Raw genomic sequence first — 25,478 nt, 5'->3', positions numbered from 1 at the left:
GCTGTCAGTGTGGTTGATGTGGACTGATGTGGCGCCTGGATGGATGTTGTTTGCTGTGTGGCTGCTGGTAGGGTAGGGGGGACACTACTCCAGTGAGAGAGAGAGGAGCTTGAAGTCTCGGGCAGACTGTATTCTAGCGGGGAGTTGTTCACGAGTTTGGTAGACTGCTCCAGGAGAGAGCGGGTCATGTGTTGAAGTCATCACAGTAATTATGACCAATTATCTTCGCGTTGGTGTAAGCAAGCAAGCACGAACAGCTAACCTTGAGCATCTTTCATCTGGAGACTAAAAAGAAGAAAAAAATAAATCTCTCGCTGTCGTACACACAGTGGCCAGAAGTCGTAGAGTTCAAGACCCACTGAAGAGGAGTACAGCACTGCCAACGGCAGCGGCCGCTACAAACAGGCAAAGCAAGGCCACGACAGCCGTTGTTGTTGCTAGCTATAAGCGGAGTTGCTGTATATCTGCCGTTGTCATGGGAACTAATACGGATTTCAGGGGATACCATTCATAAAATGCGTCACAACGATGCTAAATACTAAAATCTGGTCACTTGCTGATTATATATATATATATATATATATATATATATATATATATATATATATATATATATATATATATATATATATATGCAAGTTTGCTAACCCTACCACTACTAGCTTTTAAACCTTTCAAAAGATGTCGTTTACATCTCCTCCGCCCGGGATAACTAACATGCTGGTATTTTCCTCCCCCTCTTGGTCATGCCACCTGCCTCCGAGTAATTCTTTTACCTTCTGCCATGCGTCTGTCACCCTTCCTGTGGTTCTCTCCCATGCAAATATCATTACTGCTCCGCATCTTTCTGTCTCCTGTTTCACTTTTATAACTACGCCTGGTTGTGCCAAGTTGTAAGCTGCCTTGTGGAGCCTTGCTAACAAGTTAGAGGATATTTCATATTGACTTGGTTGTACAACTCTGTGGGTTATTTCATGTAAAATGGGTTGTACCAAATTGTAGGTTATATCATGAGGACTTGGTTGTACCAAGTTGTAGACTATATCATTAGGGGTTTGGATGTATGAAGGGGTTTCCTCTCATATCCCCCATCTTTTTTTATCTACAAATCTGTCCCCATGTTCTGCCTGTTTCTTGCACCCACACATGTTCTTCACTATTCATTTTCATTTGTTCTTCACGCTGGTCTTGTTATATGGCTTGTTCTCTCACCAACATGTGTGAACAATCTATTCCTGTTTGTGCGTATGTATGTATCCCCGTGTGTTTGTGTACGTATGTATGTATCCCCGTGTGTTTGTGTACGTATGTATGTATACCCGTGTGTTTGTGTACGTATGTATGTATCCCCGTGTGTTTGTGTACGTATGTATGTATCCCCGTGTGTTTGTGTACGTATGTATGTATCCCCGTGTGTTTGTGTACGTATGTATGTATCCCCGTGTGTTTGTGTACGTATGTATGTATCCCCGTGTGTTTGTGTGCGTCTGTCTGTGTGCATATCTGAGGGTTTTTTTTCCAACAGATGCTGATTCTTAGGGTCACTAGTACCTAAGCACCGAGGTAGAACAGCTTTTTCTACATGGCCATGACATAGAGTCATCACAGGTGTCCCCTAAGGTAAGCGACCGTATGACCAAAACACCAGGAGTGTTTGGAGCCAGGGAGCCCTCCCGGCCAGGGACGTCAACCAGTCGTGTCCTGGTAAGTCTCTGCCAGTCCTCTTCAGCCCTCGCTTCCAGGGTCTGTAATGTAACGTACGATACAAAAAAAACTAATGTTGACGTCAAACGCTGCCTCGACTCCTACAGGAGTTTAAAGACCATCCCGAAGGTGGTGTCCACACCGGGACGCGCTTACCAACACATTACCTCACTTACCAAACAGCTTTGACAAACATTCATCGTAAGTACGATCTTTCGTATGGTCCGAGGGCTTGAGTTACAAGAGACGCCAACATAAGCATGTTATAAAGGACTCGATTCTTCTCGGCTACCTAAACCCTAATGGCTTCTACCCCTGACGCCACTGTATAAGGATTGGAGCTCCTAAGGCTTTATAATTTCTTAGGCCCGGTCCCTCCACTAGCAGACAACGTAAATCATTTACCTTCGATTCATCGATCTACAAAATATCACCAACGCAGCTGGTGAATACGAAGGCTCTGAAGACTACAATATAACAGTAACATGAACTGGACAAGTTCGTTCTATCATAATCACCGTTTAATGACAGGAAAACAGCAATAAATGTAAATATTTTGAAGTCATTTGTTTGATGACTGCAACAGCTGTTGTGAGTCATCTTCCCCTACACCCCCCAACCCCCTAAGCCAATAACTAACTTTTTGTGAGGGAGAGATGGCGATGGCTCACAAAAGGCTGAGGGAAAGGTCGGGATGTCACCTTGCACACACACACACACACACACACACACACACACACACACACACACACACACACTCGCCAACCTGGTCCACCAAACGAGAAGCATGAGCCGGACCGATTCACTCCAGTTGGTCGTCTTTAATGAGCACTCTGAATGATTAGCAACCAAGCTCTAAAACTGTCTATCTCAAGGAATTCTCCCATTCGCCCCGCTCACGGTAAGCAGACGATAACAGTAATGATGTGATGGGAGGTATCCTAGGAAGCGTGAGGTGGGTGAGAGGGAGGGAAACAGAAGTCAGGTCAACTAGGCCCACACTCAGGTAATATCTTTCTCTCTCACTGTGACGATAGCGTAAAAGCTGTATAATCGCCAGTGATGTTAATGAATGGCAGAGTCGTGATCCGACTTACTTTAGGCAGGATAAACGGTGGCCTCCTGCTTGTCTGGTTATTTCTGCATTGTTCCATTCGATGACAACAACGTATTCAATCATCATCCCTGAGCGACGGTGTTGGGGCGGAGGAGAGATGGTATGGACTGGTGGAGGGAGGTATGTGGACTGATGGAGGAAGGTGTGAGAGTGTGAAGGGAGGTGTGTGGACTGGTGGAGGGAGGTATGTGGACTGGTGGAGGAAGATGTGAGAGTGTGAAGTGAGGTGTGTGGACTGGTGGAGAGGTGTGGACTGATGGCGGGAGGTGTGGACTGGTGGAGGGAGGTGTGGACTGATGGTAAAATGGTAAACACTCGCTTTAATTCTACGTGGTTCGAAAACGGAAAAGCTTACTCTACAACCCCAGCAGCAGCAACAGAGACAAAAGTATTGTAGGAGAAAGCAGACTAGTAAAATCACTGGGAAAGTGAGTCCGTTTCAAAAATCACAACGCACGTTGTCTTCAGCCATGGAGATGTCACATATAAGGATGTACCTACGTCTTGAATAGCCTTCAGTAACCAGTGAGTCAGTTCACATCCTGATCTCGTTCACAGCAGATGTTTACCGCCTCATCATCCCCCAACATCTTATCGAATACATTCAACCGATCATATGCCCTGGTTCAGTCCAATGGAAGCACGTCGACACTTGTATACCACATCGATCCAATTCCTTCTATCCCATGCACGCCTCATACCTTCCAGCATATTCAGGCCCCAGTAACTCAGAGCATCTTTCACTCGATATATATATATATATATATATATATTTATATATATATATATATATATATATATATATATATATATATATATATATATATATATATATATATATATATATATATATAAGGTAAATGTGTAGGTACTAACTTGCTTTCCAAAGAAGCCTATCAACACCCTCACAATCCATCATAAAGTTCTGGACGACTAAATCAGATGAAGTAATCATTACACTGTGCAATTCCCTTGATGGACCACCTTTGCAGATATTCAATTGAGCAAATGGTAACAGAAAACGAAACGGGGATAAACCGCCAAGAAAACGGACTAAAAAAGTCAAGCCATCATTTTCTAAATAGGGATAAAGTCGCTCAAGATAGCGACGAGTGGAGCGGAGAGACATCGCCTTAATTAATAATGGCACAATGGCTGGAGTAGCAAGCGCTCGAGATGAGGGAATGTCCCGATGACGACCTCGCTGCTGGCGGGACGCACGAGGAATCGGGGGGAATCAGCAACGCTGCCACACCGGCAGTGATGGGGTCACACACACACACACACACACACACACACACACACACACACACACACACACACACACACACAGACAAACACATACAAACACACACACACCCATAAACATAGCCAAACATGAGACCAGATAAAACCCATCACCCACCGTAATGAATATGGTGATGGGGAGATAGGAGGAGACAGAAGGGAAGGGGAAACGACAAGGGCAGCGGGCTATACCTCTGTCAGAAAGCCATGATAACGAAGTGGGGGAGGTGGCCACACACGCAAGCGGGAGGACTTAACCTCCTCCCTGCCTGCTATCAACGCATTCTACTGTTGTTATTGAACGCTACTGTCTACACACGGAGCCTACTCCACAACACTTGTAGCTATACTGTGTGTGTGTGTGTGTGTGTGTGTGTGTGTGTGTGTGTGTGTGTAACAGTACAACGAAAAGAATAAAATCAAACGTGTTTTTTCCCCTCTTTTCTTTTCCTGTGTCTCCCTCCCTTACCCACCCTCCTCCTCCTCCTCTGCCTGGAGTCCTCCCCTGCCTTCCATCCTTCCCAGGTAAGGTGCTGGTGGTGGACGAACACATCCGGGTCGTCAGAGATCTCGCCACACTAGATGGACGACAAGCTAGAGTGCCTTTGAACGCAGAAAGTTAACTCATTATGTACAATCTTTTTTTTCTCCCCCCCCCCCCTTTTCTAAACACGGGTCGTTCATTCTTCAAGTTTTTTCATTCATTGTTTTTTTCTCCTCCCTCGACTGGTATCGCTCACCCTCTCATTCAAGCTTTGGACGCTGTTCAGGTGTGAGTACAGTTCGTTCTCCAATTTCCTTTCATCAAAGCCTATTTGGTTCTGAGTGAGTGTGTGTGTGTGTGTGTGTGTGTGTGTGTGTGTGTGTGTGTGTGTGTGTGTGTGTATATGTGTGTGTGTGTGTGTGTGTGTGTGTGTGTGTGTGTGTGTGTGTGTGTGTGTGTGTGTGTGTGTGTGTGTGTGTGTGTGTGTCTAATAAGGTTGCCTCGAACAACAAAACAAAAATAGGAAAACCTTTTTTTTCACAGTAAAGCTTCAAGCTTCAAGCTCCTGTGAGGTGGATGAACCAATGAAAACGAGTCAGCTTAATGGCGTCATGTGCAGCGCCTCTCAACACCGACGTCCGGCAAGACAGACGGAGGGGGAAAAGTAAGAGGCGGGTCGGCGGAGCAGCGAGGAGGAGGAGGAGGAGGCGGGGTTCCATGGTGATCGTGTACACCTGGTGTTAAGTGTTTACTGTGGCTGGGGGAAGAAACGCTTATAGTCTGGTGGCAGGGGGAGTAATGGTGCCAACTAATGGGTGTAGTGTGGGCGTGTTGATGGTGCGGGCGTGGTGATCCTGTGGGCGTGGGTGTAGTACGGGTGCGGGTGTAAGCGTTGTGATACTGTGGGCGTGGGTGTAGTGAGGGTGTGGGTGTAGGCGTTGTGATACTGTGGGCGTGCTGGTATTGTGGGTGTGGGTGAGGGGATACTGTGGGCGTGGTGTGAGGGGATGTGGTGATACTGTGGACGTGCTGGTATTTTGGGTGTGGGGATACTGTGGGCGTGGTGTGAGGGGATGTGGTGATACTGTGGACGTGCTGGTATTTTGGGTGTGGGGATACTGTGGGCGTGGTGATACCGTGGGCGTGGTGGTAATGTGGGCGTGCCCCCATCATTACTGGCCACGTCACCTCAGCTAGCCCAGGACACGTACTCTCGACACGAAACACCAATTCACAGGGTGCACATTACCCTAACCTCGCTTGGGAGCCAGCAACACCTTGACAAATACACATCACAGCAATTTCCAGCGGCGGTAATACCGAAGGGCACAATCGCTAAGATATCCCAGTACGTTGCTGGTGAGATAAACCTGGCGATGAGCGATAGCATTGCATACACCTGGCATGACTTTTCATAAATGAGCGAAAATGCGCTTACATTTAGCTGCCACGCGGGCAAATATGGCCTCGCTATCTTTACCGCTGTTATCACGGGGTAGATGGAAGTAGGTATACACACACACACACACACACACACACACACACACACACACAGGAGGAGAAGGAGGAGGAGTCCGCCCGGGCGCTCGTAACGGAACACGGGGTCGGGGGAGGAGGAGAATGTTTGGACTGAGGGAGTCCGGATAGTGTACGAATATTGGCCTGGAGGGAAGCCAGTGGAATAGGTCGGTTAAAACAACTTTAGGATGAATTTCGAGACGATAAACGCCGAGCTGCAGTATGGCAGGAGAGGCTCATGTATTAGTTCCGGTGTGGTCTGGTAAGCTTAGGCTGGGATGGTCGTCTGCCTAATTCACTCTCGGTGGCTCGGGTTCGATTCTCGGACGCCCAGTGGTAAAACTGTATAGATTAATATACATGTAAACACTACATGTTCTAATATATATATATATATATATATATATATATATATATATATATATATATATATATATATATATATATTTTTCTTTCTTTCAAACTATTCGCCATTTCCCGCATCAGCGAGGTAGCGTTAAGAACAGAGGACTGGGCCTTTACCTGACCCAATTCTCTGTTCCTTGTTTTGGAAAATTAAAAAAAAACGAGAGGGGAGGATTTCCAGCCCCCCGCTCCCTCCCCTTTTAGTCGCCTTCTACGACACGCAGGGAATACGTGGGAAGTATTCTTTCTCCCCTATCCCCAGGGATAATATATATATATATATATATATATATATATATATATATATATATATATATATATATATATATATATGAGCGGCGGGTGGGGAGTGGGTGCGGGTGAGGCTGGGAGGAGTGTTTGCCGTGTGTGTGGAGGGGGACGTAAGGGAGGATGCGGGCCCGATCTTTAGACACTCATCCACGTCTCTCCAGCCCACACCAACCAACCACAGGCTGGCCGGACGGCCGTCCTAAATCATGTATGTTTTATGTTAGGCGTAAACCACTAACGCTAGTTCCACGAAAATACAACTACTACAACTACTACTATTCCTACTACTACTACTACTAATAATAATAATAATGATAATAATAATAATAATAATAATAATAATAATAATAATAATAATAATAATAACAATAATGATAATAATAATAATAATAATAATAATAATAATAATAATAATAATAATAACAATAATAATAATAATAATAATAATAATAATAATAATAATAATAATAGAGAAATAATTACTAAAAATCCTAAAAAAAATTACGTGCGACATAATCATTGTACAGAATGTCTTCAGGTGGTCTGATATTTCTTATCTTTGTACTGAAGAATAGAGTGTGTGTGTGTGTGTGTGTGTGTGTGTCTGATGGTAGTAACATTATACTGATACTCAGTAGGTTAAGATATCCCGATCCTCGTCCACTTGCTGGTAAGGACAGAGGCAAGGATGGATGTGCTAACCAATCGACATATGTTATAAAATCTTTGAAACCCTTGAATATCACGACGGTACGACCCTATATCACAACGGTACGACCCTTTATCACAACGGTACGACCCTTTATCACAACGGTACGACCCTTTATCACAACGGTACGACTTTTCAGTACGACGGTACGACCCTTTATCACAACGGTACGACTTTTCAGTACGACGGTGCGACCCTTTATCACAACGGTACGACCCTTTATCACAACGGTACGACTTTTCAGTACGACGGTTCGATCCTTTATCACAACGGTACGACTTTTCAGTACGACGGTACGACCCTTTATCACAACGGTACGACTTTTCAGTACGACGGTGCGACCCTTTATCACAACGGTACGACTTTTCAGTACGACGGTACGATCCTTTATCACAACGGTACATTTCAGTACGACGGTACGACCCTTTATCACAAAGGTACAACTTTTCAGTACGACGGTGCGACCCTTTATCACAACGGTACGACTTTTCAGTACGACGGTACGACCCTTAGGTACGATGGCCTTGTCTCTGACTTGATCATTTCGGGTTAGGTCAACCACCGCTCTTACCACATCTCTACCATCACATTTGATGTCCTGTTACCTGAATACCCAGCTGTTCGTCAGACTCGGTGTCCTGTAGGATCCCCCATCCTCAGGTCATCCTACAGGAGAGTAACGTAGGACCCCCCATCCCCAGATTGTCGCAGAGGATGTACCGAGTCCTGCAGAGGATGTCTGTGAGACCCCCTAGCCCTTGGTCATCCTAGACGTCAAAAAATCCTGAAGTTGAGTCCTACAGGACCCCCCATCTCCAGGTCGTCACAAAGGACGTCCAGAGTCTTGCAGAGCCACTCCTGCTCCACAGGACGTCCCGAAACCTGCAGGAAAGCCCTGTGAGATCCTATCCCCCCCACGTCAACCCCCACAGGACGTCCCACAATCCTGTAGGGACTCCCCCTCGGCGTCTCTCGCATCTAAATGTAAATTGTGCAGGAGACGGAGCGGACGGCGACAAAGAAAGTGACACAGCTCCGTCCAGACTGCCTCCCTCCTCCGCTTTAATTTCGTGAGCGTAAAACGAATAAGGTACGAAAGAATCAAATTACGTTAGGCTTCCTCGCGCGCGAGTGTACCGCTCCTGCCCGGTAATGATGAGTGGCCAGGGGCGCGCAGGAGCAAGGGCGGTGAGAGGGGGTCGGAGAAAAGGGTGAAATGGGGGCTACAGGAGACGGGATGGACGTCAGGAGTGATGGAAAACGGAGACTGTCGGAGTAAGGGGAGGTGTCAGGGTGGGTGGGAGATAAGTGAGGATTGAGGAAGAGGAGAGGAGAGGCAGGTGGGAGGAAAGAAGCCTGGGAGAGAGACAACAGAGGTGGGAAAAAGACAGAAGTGATAAGAGGTGAGAAAATTGGAGGGTGAGAGGATAGTGAGGTCTGGCGTACAGGAGGAGAAGAGAGAGGAGGATCAAGGAGAGGGACAAGGAGGAATACAAAAGAAAACAGAGGCGGAGGATAGCAAGACACACATGAGGAGTAAGTAAGTACCAGTGTGAACTGCAGAAGGCAGTAAAGAAAAACATGGGGAAAAAATATGTTGACAAATAACTGAGGAAGAATCGGTTAAATGAGGTTAAACATAAAATAAGAACAATATGATGATAATCAAATAAAGCGGGGGGAAAAAGAGAGCCTCAGAAGCAACAAATAAAGATAAATGGAACGAACGCGAGAGTTGAGTAAGTGGAGGGAGAGTTAGTGTGTAACGCGAATAAGATAAAACACCATACGAGGAAATACAGCAACATGACGAACCATAAAGAAAATCTTGAGATAAAAACATACAGAGGGAAATTATATAAACTGGTATGTTTATATCATATAACCACCAAGACTCGTTCTCCAGGGGCTCCTGCAGCTCGAACGCTGCGCTACAGTCATTATCACGGAAACGATGGACTTCTCTGAGGTGAGTTCTTGGAAGAGACTGCACTTCATGCATGAGGGTGGAAGGTGTGCACAGGATGGAGTGAATTGGAACGATGTGGTATACAGGGGTCGACGTGCTGTCAATGGACAGAACCAAAGCATGCAAAAAGCGTCAGAGGGGGAAAGTGTGCACGGGACACAGTGATCTGGAACGATGTGGTACGCTGGGGTCGACGTGCTGTCAATGGACTGAACCAGGGCATGTGAAGCGTCCGGGGTAAGCCAATGAAAGGTCTTTGGGGCCTGGATGTGGATAGGGAGCTGTGGTTTCGGTGCATTACACATGGCAGCTAGAGAAGAGATGTGAGCGGATGCGGCCTTTCTTCGTCTGCTCCTGGAGCTAACGCGGGAAAGAGAGAGAGCCACCCCGCGGGTCGGCAGCCGCGTGGTCTTCAGGCACAAATTACTCACAGACCCCCATTGAAGACTAGGGGTCGCACGTCCCCTTCCGTTTTCTATATGTGTGTTCCTGAAGCATCTGGGAGTCGTGAGCAAAGCCTTTGGGGTTGAGGTAACTACGGTAACACCACGACTACCAACACTGGTATACCATTAATAACAGCTCAGCATCTTCATCTCCCGTCCTGAGCCCAGGGGGAACCAGTCTCACACACACACTATACATCTGACTCGTTTGTCTCAGGGTTTGTCGTCGGCGTAATGCCACTGGGAGTGTACCATGGAGAGGGAAGATGAGAGACACACGTGCCCCTCTCCCTTTTTTCCCCCCCTCCCTCTCTCCTCCTCCTCCTCCTCCTCACCATCACCAGCGTACTCCTGCACACACACACACACACACACACACACACACACCCTCTCTCTTACTCTCCCTCCTCCACAAGTCTCCCATTACATATGCAAGTCGTTAGGTCCACCTGAGTGAATGTCTAAACTTTGGGAATAAATGGGACCAAAATTCATTTACTCTTTGCATAATGGAATTTGAAGTATGTGTACCTTCAGGTGATGGTAATCCTTTATACTTAAACACCCACACACACCCACCTACACACACACACACACACACACACACACACACACACACACACACACACACACACGCTTGCTTGCTTGTCAAGTCTGATCACTGCACCTAAAGAAGCACAAAGAGTTCACAGAGAAGGTCTAGTGGAGAGTAACGACGAAGGTACCAGAGGTATGAGACTTGAGTCACTGGGAAAAAAGGCTGAGGGCTTTAAAATTTGCCCATCTAGGAAGAAAAAAGAGAGAAGATGGGGTGGAGGGATGGGGGGTGCGTGGTGACCTGATCACAACCTTTAAATTTCTAAACCAGACTGAAGGAAACAGTCAACAGTTCTACGAAAGGTGTGTGGACAGGACGAGAAGAGAACCGAGCATTAAATCAAGCAAGAAACTTCTTGGAAAAGATGAAAAGGTACATTTCTCGAACACATCTGCTGAATGCAGTGAAATGACTAATGAAACTGTGAATGTGGTCAACATACAAGAGTTTAAAAGATTTATATGATAAAGAAAGTTCAACAGACGATGCCCCGTACTGTACGAACAGGTAATTACACATCTGAGAAATTTCCTATGTTGAATCACCCAAGCCCATTTTTTTTCTTTTTTTTCTATTGGGAAAATGCAGGTTAGCAAGTCAACAATTACCTCCTGACGTCTGGACTGGAATATTGACAGACTCTTCAGCGTATCAGGACTTTACATATGATGTTTTCTGTCATACTCGCTGTTTCCCGCGTCAGCGAGGCACCGCCAGGAAACAGACGAAGAATGGCCTAACCACTCATTATACACACATATATATACACATAAACGCCCATACATGCACATATACATACATATACATATCAACATATACATACATACACATACACAAACATATACATATCTACGCATGTACATATTCAAACTTGCTTGCCTTCATCCATTCCTGGCGCTACCCCGCCCCACAGCAAAAAGCATCGCTACTGATATTCCTCAAAAAAAAAAAAAAAAAGCCACCGTAATGTGCAAAGTTGCTGGACAGGCGCTTGAAATCTTCAATCCGGGATCACGTTTAGATGGTCATTACAAGTGGCTGAGTGGGTGGGTGGATGTCCAGACTTTTCAACCTTCAGGAGTCGTTAGTGTCAAGGGTCATTTCAGTCCCGTGGGACGTAACAAATCCGACATGGCTGTGTCGCCTGATGGAAATACAGCTTTAAACTTCAGGACACAAACAAAGATCGTGAGGAAATATCATTAGGTGACACACACACACACACACACACACACACACACACACACACACTCACATATACTGCTGTTGCCCTCCTAAAACAGCTGTGTATTAATGCTGTTGTATACAAGGCTGGCATGCCTGACGAGGGGGAAGGATGAAGGAAGGAAGGAAGGAAGGAAGGAAGGAAGGAAGGAAGGATTTATCATCACACTAGTAGACAACCTGGACGATGGCAATCCACATAAATTTCACCCCAAGTGCGAGACAAACCTTCTCAAAAACTGATCAAAAAAAAAAAAAAGGTGAAATACGTATTTTCGATACATTTCACGAGTGAAAATACAGATTTTCAATATATTTCAAAAAAGTGAAATACAGATTTTTCAATATATTTCAAAAGTCCTGTTACGTCACAGTTTTTACAAATTTACCCTCGATGACATTAACAACTACTTGTCTCGCGTCTCATCACATACAAAATCAAGCCAGGGTGTTAAGGAAATATGAGAAAGATAACATAATAATAATAATATCATTGAAATATACGAAAGATAACAGAATAAATAATGTTATTGAAAACACGAAACGTAGTATCTCAGTAAATATACATGAAAAAAAAATGATGGACAATATCTTTCGAAGAACAAGTTAAATGAAGAAAGATAAGGAATAAACGAAGCGAAAATCATGTAGGGAATCTACATTAGAAAATAACGAGAGGGAGAGAAAGTGGGCAGGACGCCCACACACACATATTACACATGAAATTAGAAAAATAGAAAAGAAAAAGACGAAACCGTCAGAAGTGACAGTGGAAATTATCAAATAAGTGGGTAACGAACACACAGCCAAGGTATGATAATAAATATCTGCTGAGGAAAATGTTTCACTGCAAAAATGGCAGAACGCTGCTGAGAGAGAGAGAGAGAGAGAGAGAGAGAGAGAGAGAGAGAGAGAGAGAGAGAGAGAGAGAGAGTCTTCAGCCGGTGATACCTGACAAGTATATAGACGCGTCCAGCAATCTGAATTGGTCCTGCATACGAGGCTGTCACGAACAACTGAGTCTCGCGATATCTAAACTACATGTCTTTAATAAGATAGGAACGGCAGGGTGAGACTTAACAGAAAGCAGCAATACAGATGGAAACAACACAGTTTTATAAATACGTAAGTGGCGGCGTCTTGACACTAGTTAGAAAACGGTGTCTCTGTAAAATGGAAAATGAGAAGTGTAAGGGAACGATGACGTCAACGTCAACAAGGGAAGGTGGAAGTTAATCCTGGGATTACATTAGGCCTAAATCTGACCCTTAACACTGTGTCCCTTTCTGTAGTCATTATGGAAGGCTTAACCTCTTTAGCGCGACGTGAAGACGCTTGAAATAACAGGGTTCGAACCCTTAGCGGACCTCGACTTCTTACCTTTGCCCCGAGCCTTCTAAAGGTTAGGGGGTCGTAAAAAGGCAGGTTATCATGCCTCTGGAGTCGTAACGTCAAGGGTCGTGCTCAAGGGTCGTAACTTGGCGCCTAAAGCGACTAGCAAATATATGCATAAAAAAGGGGCAATAGTCGGCACTGTATTCCTCGCTCTGACAACCGAAACAAAAGAGGTTACAAAACAATAGCCTATGGTGGTGGTGCAGGGATCTAGAAGGTTAGGGAAATAAGGAAAGATAAACAGTTGATAAGATACAGAGAGAGAGAGAGAGAGAGAGAGAGAGAGAGAGAGAGAGAGAGAGAGAGAGAGAGAGAGAGAGAGAGAACAGGAGGGAAAATGGAATGACACATACAGAAAGTCTACGTAAATACCTTCAGTGTTCATTACGGAAAGCAGCCGTGAGCAGCTGATGAAGGCAGAAATGAATACCTGACAGATAATCAAAGCAGCGAGTGGTAAGTGAAGGCAAGGATGAATACCTGACAGAAAGGATAGCAAGCAGTTCCAGGAACCACTCGTGTCGGTAATTCCTGTGATACGTAAACATAAACAACCCACTGACCCGTCAAGCCGAGGTGAGGCGACGAGCACAGAGGAAAAATCCTGTGAACGAAGATCTCAATGGGAGAGAGAGAGAGAGAGAGAGAGAGAGAGAGAGAGAGAGAGAGAGAGAGAGAGAGAGAGAGAGATCTTGGAGCAGTCGGGGGAACAATAAGGTTCAGAACGAGTCATGTGGGTCACCTTACCTTCGTCCTCCACCAAACCATAAAAGCTGGTTCCTCTTCTGCATACGCGCGACCCCCCCAACCCCTAAACCCCCCACACACCCCCAAAAACCCACCACCACACCCCCATTCTTGTTTTGTTTTGTTTTTTAAAGGATCTTGGCTTTCCTTTCATCCTCTGTGATGGCCGAGTTATCCAAGCACTTGTCCTGCACTGTCCAATCATCCCATGACAATGCCTGTGCTTGTGCCACGTACGGCCGGCCAGAGCCGCTCTACAAGCAACGCGTTGCTCGCTATGCGTTACAGGCGCTCTGCAGTCTCCCTGCTTTAAAGGACTGGTAAGCTCATTAAACTCCACTGTCTGTTGTATGCTACACAAGTTGCCTTTTTTTTTTTTTTTCCCCGTCCATGTTTCCCATCTACAAAAAAAAAGGGGGGGAGGGGGGTAGGATCTCATTCGCTACCCAAATTACGAGAGTAACCGATTAACCAAAATAGGTATCATCCAATTTCCAACGGGGAGCAAAAGTTGGGCCATTTCGGCGATAGGTCTGGCTGCGCTGCAGTCAGTAGTCGTGGTGAGGGGGGGCGGGCAGGGCAGCCGCTTCCTCACCTCGTCCACAACTCCTCATACACACCACTGGCCTTCTCTCTCTCTCTCTCTCTCTCTCTCTCTCTCTCTCTCTCTCTCTCTCTCTGAGTCACCGTGTCCTCACGTACTTCCTTTTCTTGACATTACTAAATGTTTTGATTCTGTCCTCAAGGGTCGCACCGTCGTGCTCAAGGGTCGTACCGTCGTACTGGCGACACATTAATAAGTCTTGTGTACTTTCACTGACCTGCTACTACGTCAAGAGTTCCACCGTCTGGGTACGACATAGCCATTCGTAACTCCTTGTCCCGTACTGTGTCAAGGAACAATCAAACTGGACGAAAGGGACGTACATGGGGGATAGCCACGCAACTGGAGAAGGATGGAATTGAAAAATCAATTCGTTTTTCTGATACTTCATTTCTGAAGCCATGTAACACACTCCCCGAGCACGGAATGTAACCCCAAGTAAGAAACATACCCCCTCAAGCATAACAACCATCCCAAAGTACCACACTTAACCCTAAATACTACAAGTAACCCCAAGCCATACACGTACCCCCCTTCCAGCACTATATGTACCCCTACTGTACTGGGATGGGACTACATCAGTGAAAACCAGTAGAATCATCATGCAAGACACACAGTAAATCCATGAAGGGAATAGGCCTATGTGAGGCGCGTGGCCCTGAGGGTACCTGGTCCCGCTGGACCAAACACGGTCCTGGGAACCCTTGAGAAGGCACCCAAGATGTAAACAGTGTCACAAGATGAAGGGACACTAACAGGAGGAGGGAACAGAACGAACACAGTGCCTCATCTTTGAGGTAATGATGATACTGCCTCAAACTATACCCTATAGAGAAAATGACAAGGAAACAAAAACAAAACAAGAAAATATGACTCCCTGGGACACCTCTCTGCCTGGGTGTGTAGCGACATCATGGTTTACAAGGAAGGAGACGATGCATCACAAATATACTGCACGTCCATGTCGGAGGAAGCGTCAGGCTTTAGAGAGAGAGAGAGAGAGAGAGGACGGGGAGTGAAGTCTGTGTTTCTGGAGTGGCAATAAGCACTCGCCACTGTCCACCACACGAAGGTAATTCCTGGAAGAAAACATCATATTCCAGGCGGCATGTAACTAACCGGCAGGGGTGGAGGGAGGCTCCACCTCACTGGTGCCTTTGCAAACCGAACGAAAGTTAACCAGCAGCATCGAGGAGGGCTGGGTGCTGGGACCACCAACATCCCTGCGTTAATGGTCTGCCTGGAAGGACTCCAGCGGTGGCCACCGACGTCTGCGATGACGCCAAGATTATGAGGGGAAAAGTGGTCGGAGAATCATCGACAGACAACTTATACCTGAACCGTCTTCAACGCTGACTAGATTGCACGAACTATATAAATCATGCAAATATATATATATATATATATATATATATATATATATATATATATATATATATATATATATATATATATATATATATATTCATTTATCTATCTATTTGTACATGAAGCGTCTGGCCTGCAGCCGTGCACCTTAACAAACCTATAATCGGCTGGAAGCAGATTTGCGCCGCCCAGCTGCCCCACCGCTGCCAAAGGCCAGGTTTGCCAGCGAGCAAAGCGGCTTTCGCAGACCCCAGACCTGACCCGGGACGACTCATTTATTCAAACAGTAAATACCAAGTCCTCATCCACATCTTTGCTTGCTTGATCTTGCCCCGAGCCTCTTCATATTTCGGCGAAGTGGGATGAAATAATTAGCACATCATGTCGGTTTATATTACAGATACGTTGGCACATTACGTAAAAGAGCCCAACAGACTACGCAAGGGCCAAGGAGGTGTGTATATATATATATGTGTCCCAGATCAACCGGCGTGGCGGAAATGCTTTAAGCCAGATGATGTATGAGTGTCTCCCATAACACATGCAGGTATATACCATCCCAACAGGAATACAATAACACATTTTTTTTTACAAGCTGTCAAGCGGTGAAAACGTGCATCTAAACGAGCAGTTAAAGAAGAGGACGTGCGTCTCAAAGCATCCATGCCAAACTGGAGACACACACGCCTGAACCACACGACCAGGTATGGGAGGCAAGTGTGAATCACACCAGCCACGCGTGGTATTACTCCGCGGTACACAACGAACCACAAGTGTTTAGCATCTCGATCGATTGCCAGATCACGCGCTCCACAGGACGAGTCAGTGTAAGACAGAGGACGAGTCAGTGTAAGACAGAGGACGAGTCAGTGTAAGACAGAGGACGAATTAGTGTAAGTCAGACGGTGAGTCAGTGTAAGTCAACCTCATCATCTCTTAAAGCTAACCCTCTTGACATGCGACTCCTAAAGTTCATGTTCTTTTAAGACAAGTTCTGAACGGGTGAACTCTAGCTTCGGTGTGCTATTTACGAATGATGAGCAGATGAAACCTAGCTTTGGAATTCTGACTTATCATCACTTTTGGTCCTCATGGAGGCGTATCTCCAATTTCCATCATCTTTCGAGACAGCTGCTGCTTGCCTTGCTAGAAGCGGACACGACAATAGACTGGAAGTGGGCGGCCTAACTACTGTAGGCCTACAGGACCCATATCTACGACCCGACCTCACTAAGCTTTACAGGAGCCAGACCTGACTATCACCATCTCAGGTGTACCTGGAACCATGCCTATGGCCAAGGATAACAAGGTTTATCTGGAACCATTCCATCCTTCTACTCCCCCTAGACTAGCCAGACATACCATCTAGCCCCTCCCATCCTTCTATCCTTAGGTTAACCAACACACACACACACACACACACACACACACACACACACACACACACACACACAACACTAGCCCCTTCCATTCCTCCATGCTCTCCAGGCTAGCCACACACACACACTCTCAAGTCCCTCCCACCCTCCTACATACATACCTAGGTTTGCCCTGCACCCACCACCTCTCTCTCTCTCTCTCTCTCTCTCTCTCTCTCTCTCTCTCTCTCTCTCTCTCTCTCTCTCTCTCTCTCTCTCCCTACACCGCACATCCTGCCACCGAGGTTGCAGCAGCGCGTCAAGCTGTGTCTGGAGGTTTTAATCACATCCTCGACAGAGGGGAAAAAAAAAATGTAAATCCTTCTGACGACGTTAAGAGTCTCAAGTGTCTCATCAGGCGGTTCTCAGGGGCCGGCCTGACTTTATTACTCCTGTAAGTGGTGGTAGCGACGACGCCCAACTCAAATCATGCAGGAAGTTAGTTACGGCAACTGTGTTCCTCCTGGGTCACTTGAGCTGGGTCTGGGCCGGCACTCCTCCGCCCGCTGACGTAACGCGATTAATGCCAAGAGTATAGCCATTGTCTTTATACACTCTGCGCCACAATTTGCTGCCGTGTTGCGTCACTTGCTGGGTTACCATCCTACCGGCGAGCGGCTTGGCTAAGCAGAGAGTCTGCGGTATAAGCCAGGCTTGGCTGACATGGTTGGAGGGGTTTGGAGGGGAGCAAGGGACTTCCGTAGGACTTGGGTAAGGAACAAAAAAAAAAAAAAGGATGAAGGATTAAGGACGAGTAAGGCAGCCAGACCACAGAGGTCAGAGGTTTGGTTACAGTAAAGAGACGATCTGGGGCGATGAAGGATGATGGTCGTGTGCAGTGTTCCTCGTTCACAGTGTTCCTCGTTCACAGTGTTCCTCGTGCACAGTGTTCCTCGTGTACAGTGTTCCTCGTACACAGTGTTCCTCGTGTGCAGTGTTCCAGGTAGATCTCTCTGCGAGAAACGAGTCTTCAGGATAATAGAAGTGTAATGTAAATAATGACGGGCGATTTCCCTTGCTTGTGGTGGCGTGAAGTCAGAGTGAGGGGCCCACAAGCAGTTACCAGTTCTCCCAGCTACCTGCCCAACACCAGTCGCCAGTCCTCTTAGATTCCCAGCCCACTACCATGTGCAGGTTTCAGCCCGTTCTTTAATAAAACTTGAGCCAGGCAGCTGTCATGGTGGGGGGGGAAAAAATGAGGGTGGGGTGGGTGGGGGATGCAATCCTGTGCCTTCTCTTTGCTAGCGTGTCCCTTTAAGCATGACGGTGTGTGACCCTTGGGCAAGAAGGTGCGACCTTTGTCATAATGGTACGACCCTTAAGCGCGACTGTACAACCGTTGAAAACGACTTTTCGGCCCTTGGATATGATCTCCTGTACTATGACTTTTGTAATGACGGTACGACCCTTAAACACGAAGGCACGACCCTCGAAAACGACGACTCGGTCCTTGGGTATTAACAGCCTGGCCTCTGGCCTGATCCTTGAGTCAGTTTCAATGTTCCTATCACTATACCCTAGGGGTCGTGCCGTTCGCGCTCATGTGGTTTGACCTCTCCCCCCTTCCTCCCGTGTTCTCTCACCCTTGGTCTCCATTAGTGGCACTTCCTTCCTGTATCGTGTGTGGCTTCAAGGCACCGAGGCCTATGATCACCTGGTCTTCTGACGCAGAGTACCTAAGGCGGGATCACCTGCTGGCACAGTGGCCGCAGACTTCGCTCTTCACGTACCTACACCCGACACTTGATGCAGATCCCATGCTGGCGCACCTCAACTTAGGGGGTGCTTAAATCCCATATCTATGTGATTCCAAACTCGCTTGATTCCTACGCTGGCACCGATCACTCACATACTGGCCACACACTGGCAAATACGATCGTATGGCAAGTGAGGCGACACATTGGGTGTTTCGCGGTACCTCATCAGATTATGAAGACAAACTATGCGACGCATATCTCATTTCTGAGCTGGTGCGCATCTCATGCTAAGCACCTCACATAAGCGCAAAATCCCATTTTTTTGATGGATTTCTTACACGGACACAGACACCAGGTTTGTACACATTTCCTGATCGCGTGGATGCCATGACGGAGCCGCTCCCATGTTGTTGTGCATGACGCGCCGTCCCACGTCTCATGCTGGCGAGGGACGGACGCATGCATGGTGCGAATCCAGTGAGGGTGAGGCTCCACGTTCGCTGTAGTTCCCGCGTTCATGAGACCCTTATGACGGTGTGGATCGCACGGTCGTCCAACTCATCTCCCAAGATCAGGCAAATCTATATTCCCATTAACCGTGTTGGCGTCGCCAGCATATTGACACTGGACACCATGTTGATATAGCTCGTGTGTGTCTGTGTGCGGACGACGTGTTGACGTAAGCAGCGTGAAGACGCAGATCCCAACCTGACGCAAAACTCGTGCTTACGTAAACCCAACGACAGCGCACACAACGTGCGTTGGTGACCTTATGTATATATGCTTGCGAGAGGGCCGCAAAGTTCCAACATTTATGTGTGTATATCAATTTCCTTAACTTTGTCACTCTAATTCGAAGGCAACTTGGGTATAAAAATGACTCCCAGAAAATAGTGTGTAATAACCGCTGCATTCAGTCTTCACTTTTCTCTCGACAATATTCTCAAATCTAATATTTCAGATTCTAAACTCATTATGTGCTGCCTATTCATAAGCTGTTGCAAACACTGGCAAAAGCTTCTTTCTAAAAATATCTTCAGCAATTCAGCAAAAAAAAAAAAATTAAGTGACGATAAAATAGACTTAAATCCTATTTGGGGATTTCAGAGAGGGACCTTTTGATATGATGTCTCGAGGAAAATGCTGTAAAAATAGCTTTTTCAGTGTCATAAATCTGTGCCAGTGTAATGAGGTATTAACAGCGTCAGTGTTCTGCACCGTCAGCAGTATGTGTAGCGTGGCGTCAGCAGCATCAGTGTAATGTATCGTCAGCAGCATCAGTGTAATGTACCGTCAGCAGTATGTGTAGTGTAGTCAGCAATCCATATAGCGTACCGTCATCAGTATCAGTGTACCGTACCGTCATCAGTATCCCCCTCACCATCATCAGATCGAACTTTACACCCAACTCGAGTCAGTTGCAAGCTGAGGCTTCATGGCCCCTGGCCGGCCAGGCGGGCGACTAGTGACGGACTGCACTTAACCTTCCCGCCAAACGTAAACACGTCCAGACCGGTCATTAGTGCGGATATAGATGGGGCTCATGGGTCTCTCTCTCTCTCTCTCTCTCTCTCTCTCTCTCTCTCTCTCTCTCTCTCTCTCTCTCTCTCTCTCTCTCTCTCTCTCTCCACACACACACACACATACACACAGTCCCCCTCCGCTCTCCCACGGCACACACACACACCCACACCCCCAACGGTAGTGGTCCCTCTGGGTCAGCAGTCTAGCCAGCCAGCCAGCTCACAGCATTAAATATGGGGGCCGATAATTTTTGACGCTAAGTGGAGAGAGAAAGAGAGAGAGTCGGCCACTAACGGACGTGTAGCCGGGTGAGGTATGGGGACATTAGAGATCATAATGTGAAAATTCGGACTTTCAAACATTTTCTCTTTTACTTGACGCTGGTATATTTCTCCGGTGTCACCGCTGCTCGCAGGGATGTATAATTATTAAGGCTGGTTACAGCAATTTCATTTGGCTACAGCGTTTTGCACCGGATGATAATGATGTTTACAGATGGCTAGAATATTCACTGCTGGATACAGCGTCTACTGATGGCTTAGGCGTCTAAAGTTTGCTAGTGTACATTGCCAACAGCTGGCTACGCCGTTTCCTTCTGTTCCGAGTGAAGACAGACTACCATAAGATATACAGCTATATGCTAAGCGCAATATCAGCGACAACAAGCTATTAGCAAAGTCTTCAATACTCACCCTAAGCTGGACTGGGCTGGTGGTACAGGGAGGGAGAGGCCAACTGCCTTGCTACGAAGGGCTCTTGCCTCACGCCCTTCCTTCACGCGAGACCAGTCACCCTTGCTGGGGGAGGGGAACAGTGGCAGGTTGACACAGCAGGTGTGATAAGCAGGCAGCCAAACTGTAAACAAGCAGTGACGCACAGTAAGCAGGAGGGTAGACCGACCAATAGATAGGTGTGAGAGCAAACACGCAAGCAGACAAGCTAACATGCTGGCAAACAAGCATATACGCAGGCAGTTATGTAAAGCAGGAAGGAGAGGGACAAGCAAATCATATAACAATAACCTGGTGATGAGGCGGACAACAGCGGCTGATGTGGCTGCCTTCATGTGAAGTATTATGTCTGCAGAGTGTGCAGAGAGCTGTGTCCCTAGGCTGACACCTACATCGTCTCCCTGACTACATAAATCCTACATGGTCTCAGTAACCACAGACCTCCTGGCCATGTATCTTACCTACATTTACCGTTCAATAATTCAGTGACTTGGTTGATCGTGAGACCTTTCAGCCATACCAGAATATTTCCAGCTCCGGCCTCCTTACGATGCATAATTCAGTACAACTCTCCTTCCCTTGATGCCCTAAGTGGCAGGGAAGCTGTCATCAGAAGTCCCTACACTATTGGGCTCCCTACACTATCATATATATATATATATATATATATATATATATATATATATATATATATATATATATATATATATATATATATATATATAATATGCAGATATACAAAAAGAACGTTTAATATCCTAAAAAGCAGATGAAAAAATGCTGTACTTAACAATACATTTCTTTTTTACTCTCATTGATACAATTCATTAGGGAATTTTATGATGAACTACTTTACCCGTTTTTTGTAATTTTTACATGACACTATGACAACCCCAGGTGTGTAAAAGATAGCTTTGAAGCACAACTGAAAACTGAACATGCGCAGTGCATAACCGTTAACATCCACGATGCGCAGTGGATGACAACACAGGGCAGAGGAGCCGACGGTGACCACGGGAGGAGGAACCTGTGGATGGTTCGCGAAGCCTCGCACCGTCAGCAAGGGATCAACAACCCATCTCTTAAATATTTGATGCCTTGGTTACTAGATGATGCAGTGATTTTTTAATACCTTTCATACGCGAGGCTGGTTCGAAATTTTGATGTAGCGTAAACAAACATCTGTTTATCCTTTAAATAAAGTCACTAAAACTGCTTTAATACTACATGAGCAAGAATATACTTTTCGGCCTGGCCTCACTCCCAGCTCCCTTGCTGGAGGTAATACCCCGAGCGCCATGTAATACCAGCCTAGTTTGTTCATCTCCTCGAAAATTACTGAACTTATTTATTTATTTACGATCAGGAAGAGCGGCGTTGCAAATATTCAGAACTCGCTCTCCGTGAGGTTTACCGAGGGAAACCACATGACAACACTGTAAATATTTGTCCGAGTGATTAAAATAAACAATAAATAATTCGGTGGATCTTCCGTGGCTGATGTAATACTTCCGTTGCCACGCTCTGCGCTCAACCATTACAGTAGGCTAGCTGAGCCTCCTCCCACTAGCTAGGCTTCCCAACAAGAATCTACCTATGGATCGAATTCTTCTAAATGAAGGGGACCCATTAACATTCCCCTGCCTCCAAACTCACACTTTTTTTCGTCAAAATTGATCAAAAGTGTTTCCTATTTCCATACACAGTCAACTCCTTATTTATGGTCCACTTCTGAGATGTGAACCACAGCTCTGGTAGTGTTATTTACCATGGGAAGGTCCCGGCCGGTTTCTCCACCCAGATATTATCAGGGATTCCAGCTCTAGAAACACAGTGCTACCAACATGGAAATATATCATTTCGACTAAACTCTTAAATACTGACTTTAGTAGAGAGAGAGAGAGAGAGAGAGAGTTCGCCAGGAACAGGTGACCTGCGCGGCAACAGCAGTTCGGCGAGCTGGACGTGATGAATGGATGATGATGATAACAGCGAGGGACACGGCCCACCCTGCTGTACGCCAGCGAGGTACAACGATAAAGAGGCAGTAACCCTGCATGACAGATACCCTTCACCCTTTCACATCCCCACAGGAACCTACACGTCTATGTTTTACTCTTCTTTTACCCGCTCATTCCACGCAGTCATGGAGGAAATCTGTTGCTGTTAATGCCATCTATTTGCGAGCCTTCAGCACAGCATGACGGCATAATCCTTGGGTATATGACGGACTGGCATTTGACACGACCTTTTAATGGTCAGGTGAAAGGAACACGCGTCTCTAAGATGAAGGAAGACGCATGCGCTACAATGGATACTGAAGCTGGACCATTAGCACCTGAGTTTCACCTCTCTCTCTCTCTCTCTCTCTCTCTCTCTCTCTCTCTCTCTCTCTCTCTCTCTCTCTCTCTCTCTCAGGCCTTCCCACCCACCGCCCTGAGGACACACCCCAGTCTCCTGTTCCTCCCTAAACGCTCCATAATCCTCGCCGATCACCAGTGTAAGGTCTCGCCAGGTCTGATTCTACTGCCGCTGTTGGGACACATCCGACCTGGCCACCTCTTTCCTTCACACACACACACCCTCCCCCACACACATACCTCCTCCCTCCCCCTTCTTCCTCTCACCCCCACCGGTCTCCATTCCATCACTACAATGTTGTATCTTATCGTCTGCGTTCGTTTAGCCACCTCGTCCACGGCAATAAAGACGCCTCTCTCCATCTCCATAATTGGATCTGGACGAGTTTCTTTCCGCTTCTTCTTCTTTAACTTTTCGTAAGATATCACTTCACCCTCACGTCTTAAATACTTCTCATCCCCAGAAGAGTTGGATATATATATATTACCTCTCATCCTCCTCTTAACCTTAGTTCTTTCTCATAAATTCCCAATTATTAAGACCAGGTCTGAAAAATCTCATCTTCATATTTACGAGCGAAAAACAATAACTCTCCAGGGCAATACCAAGATAGAAAGAATTACAGCTCGTCATACATTCTCTCTCTCTCTCTCTCTCAGCAGACCCGTGTACGCCCACGACATGTGAAGACTTACGGACAGGTTCTGGACGCAGACGGAGGTGTGTGTACACCCCCGGCGGGAGGGGAAATACGTTAGCGTGGCCATTATAAGCAACGCGCCACACAACCCATATCGTAAGGTGACACCCAAGTGCGGTAGGACGCTTCACGACACCCGTGTTTGTGTGTGTGTGTGTGTGTGTGTTTGCGGGCGCATTATTCTCGGTACAGGAGCAAGACACGTTGACAGTGTCTGATACACACTATCAGCGTATTACATTGCAAGTATAGCGGCAGCAGATAAGGAAATCTCTACTAAAAGGCACAATGGAAGCACTCATAAATATTCCCTGTGCTGACTAATACACTCCCACTATCAGGAGTCTCGCTGAGCTGCCGGGCGTATCTCGCTTTCCTGAACTTCACATGAAAGAAAGGCTCGCCGGCAGTTCTTTCAGTGTGAAAGTCGGGATAAATCTTGGAGTTAAATATTCATCATCCCTCCTCCCCCCCAAGCAACAAGAGCTTGATAAATATGACCTCTTTTTCTTCCCCCTCCCCCAACCCCCCGTGCAGTAAAAAGTGTAAAATGTATTTCGCCTCTTCTGTATGTGAACTGACTGTCCGTCTATTATACCTGGGGTGAGCTGGTGATAATCCCGTGTTACACAGCAGAGGAGATTATCGTTCTGCACCAGTGTTCTTTCTCCTTACCTGATGTACAATGAAATTATGTGACGGTATAATACCCAAGAGCCGTATTTAAGCGTCGTACTGAGGGATCGTGCAGTCGTACTGAAGGATCGTGCAGTCGCACTGAAGGATCGTGCAGTCATACTGAAGGATCGTGCAGATGTACCGAAGGATCGTGCAGTCGTACTGAAGGATCGTGCAGTCATACTGAAGGATCGTGCAGATGTACCGAAGTATCGTGCAGTCGTACTGAAGGATCGTGCAGTCGTACTGAAGGATCGTGCAGATGTACCGAAGTATCGTGCAGTCGTACTGAAGGATCGTGCAGTCGTACTGAAGGATCGTGCAGTCGTACTGAAGGATCGTGCAACCGTACCGAAGGATCGTGCGGTCGTACTGAACGATCGTGCGGTCATACTCAAAAAGGCTCATAATCTGTTACATGCTAATCATCGGGACATTGTGTGAACACCAACTCTTTATCACACACCCTACATCGCCCACCTTCCGTAGTGACTTAAGGGTTT

General features: G+C 46.5%; 1 protein-coding gene across 2 annotated transcripts in view; it reads right to left on the bottom strand.

Moving 5' to 3' along the window:
- The window catches only part of LOC139747269 (BRO1 domain-containing protein BROX-like), a 264,456-nt gene that overhangs the window by 209,926 nt on the left and 29,052 nt on the right, over window positions 1-25,478 (bottom strand). For both annotated transcript variants that reach the window (XR_011712361.1, XR_011712360.1), the window contains exon 10: window positions 21,198-21,360. The gene's annotated coding sequence lies outside the window, so the exon portion shown is untranslated. The remainder of the gene's footprint in view (window positions 1-21,197; window positions 21,361-25,478) is intronic.

The sequence above is a fragment of the Panulirus ornatus genome, chromosome 68 (assembly GCF_036320965.1).
Source record: "Panulirus ornatus isolate Po-2019 chromosome 68, ASM3632096v1, whole genome shotgun sequence".
Taxonomy (NCBI): Eukaryota; Metazoa; Arthropoda; class Malacostraca; order Decapoda; family Palinuridae; genus Panulirus; species Panulirus ornatus.
Note: the sequence above shows the minus strand (reverse complement) of the source record. Positions and strands in the feature narration are given on the sequence as shown.